The following is a 2,119-nucleotide window of genomic DNA, read 5'->3' as shown; positions in this document are numbered from 1 at the left end:
TGTGTGTTTTGTCGTTGTGAACTGAGCTATAGTTAACTATGACATTAACGCAATAAATCACGATTACATATTTTAATCTTTGACAGAACTAGTGAATAGTTATTTATTTCAACAGTATCTGTTAATGTTATGTAGCCTAGTCATTGTTTTCAATAAATAGTTCATAGTAGTTTCACACAAGTTTATTTCTGAACCCAGCCATCGAGCGCCGCGCAGTTACATTATGCACCACCCACCAGTAAATACTCAACAGGTGGTAAAGACTGGAGTGATAACAAAAGTAACCTTAGGCTCCACGTGTAACTATGCAAGTGTGTGACAGAATAAATGTCACTCCACATGGCGGTGCATTAATGTCAAAGCATGTGCCTCTCTAGATGTACAGTCACCAGAAACAACTACGCTTGTATAATACTTTCTTTACAAAGTGCTACAACACAGTGTCTGTATCATGCATCTATCAAGCAAACTTGTTTCTCAGTGAGAGCTCTAAATTCCAGACAGACTCCCTCACAACACACTGCATCAATCAATACTGTAGTGTTTTTTTGAAATAGCGGGAAAAGGAAGTATGAGTCGATGGTCAAGGGGCAGGCCTGTGCTTTTTGATGCATGCTCACGTCCCTCTGACCTGTTCTCTGCTGAAAGATTTGAAAGATATGCCGGATATGTTTTAACAAATAAGCCACAATATCTATCAAGTCCTGCTAGTCTAATGCTAATTGATTATCATTTTAGAAAAGGCGTGTTAAAGTGTGATAGGGAGAAATGTGTAAGCAAGTGTAAACAGGGGAGAACAGAGAGGCGAATATGAAAGCAAAAAAGTATCTATGCGCATCCATGAAGAACAGGAGTGGTGAAGAGTCTAGAGGTGCAGCAGGGGAATAGAAAAAAGAGACTGAATTAGCATGTTCAAGGAGCGTGGCTGGCTGCCTGTGCTGACTGATGCCTTCTCATGGGAGACTGCTGCCTTGGGAGACTTGATTTTTACCTTACACTAAAAACACTGTTTTCAGCTACATTTCAATAGTGTTACTGCCAGCAGAGGAGGAGGAGGATGTATGCTATTGTTCTCCAACGAGTGGAAACAAGAGTCAGCAGATTAAAAGATGTGAGAGGACAAAAAGAAGAGAGGAAATTGTCCAAATGTAATGTTTACAGTTGGGCACAGTAGGCTTTCAGATGTGAAAGCTATGTTGTACTGTGCAGCAGCATCAAAATATTATATAAAAATTGCCAAAAGCAATACATTTAAAAGCCTCTGTCATCATCTGAGGTGATACCACTCTTACATTAATATCATTTACATTTGAAATATTGGAGTATAAAAACATAGAAAGGAAAAAAAGGGAAAAAATATATCTCAGCATAGTGACAAAAGCATTGTTGGTGCTGATAAAATAACACTTTCCTGTTAATTTTTTGCACCTTGCATGCATAGGTGACAAGGCAAATATTACACTTTAGTTATTAACAGTGTTTATTATAACCTGAATTTACTGGAAACCTAAACCAGGTCTTGCAAATAAGTATTTCTAATGATGCTTTCTGTGTAGATTCCTAGTTTGAAATCCTAGGTTCCATCCCTGGTACTAGGCCTGCACGATATTGGAAAAAACTGACATTGCAATATTTTTTTCCCCTGCAATATATACTGCGATAGCAAATAAGCGCTGTGACTAGGCCTACTCTTCTGATGGGATTTTGGAAAGGGAAATAAGGTAGAAATACGCTGGTTGAATAGCATGACACCATGTTATTCATATAATACTATCAATCCGGGCTAAAGTGTATGACAATGACTGCATGTTGCTTCCTCCTGCATGTCACGCGCACTAGAAACAAACTCTGTGTATCCAAAAACAATTAAATCAGTGTAAATAACGTTAGATCAGACACAGACTTCTGTTGTAGATTAGTGTTACGTTTACAGTGATGCGGCTCCGAACCGCGTTAGTTGAGACGGACGGACGCCTTGTTTCTTTATGCTAACTATATTAGTTTTAGCCTGACTGGTAGCAGCTTTCTGCTTGTTTCTTTAAGCTAACTACATTAGCTTTAGCCTGGCTGGTAGCAGCTTTGTGCGGGGGGAAATGGCCGGGAGACGTAATTATGTTGC

The 2,119-nt window shown here is 39.1% G+C and overlaps 1 protein-coding gene across 1 annotated transcript in view; it reads right to left on the bottom strand.

Moving 5' to 3' along the window:
* Positions 1-2,119, bottom strand: part of triqk (triple QxxK/R motif containing) — a 23,717-nt gene that overhangs the window by 16,736 nt on the left and 4,862 nt on the right. The gene's annotated exons all lie outside the window — the stretch shown is intronic.

This window comes from Etheostoma spectabile, chromosome 14, assembly GCF_008692095.1.
Source record: "Etheostoma spectabile isolate EspeVRDwgs_2016 chromosome 14, UIUC_Espe_1.0, whole genome shotgun sequence".
Classification (NCBI taxonomy): domain Eukaryota; kingdom Metazoa; phylum Chordata; class Actinopteri; order Perciformes; family Percidae; genus Etheostoma; species Etheostoma spectabile.
The sequence above is the reverse complement of the archived record's forward strand: the minus strand, read 5'-3'. Positions and strand labels throughout refer to the sequence as shown.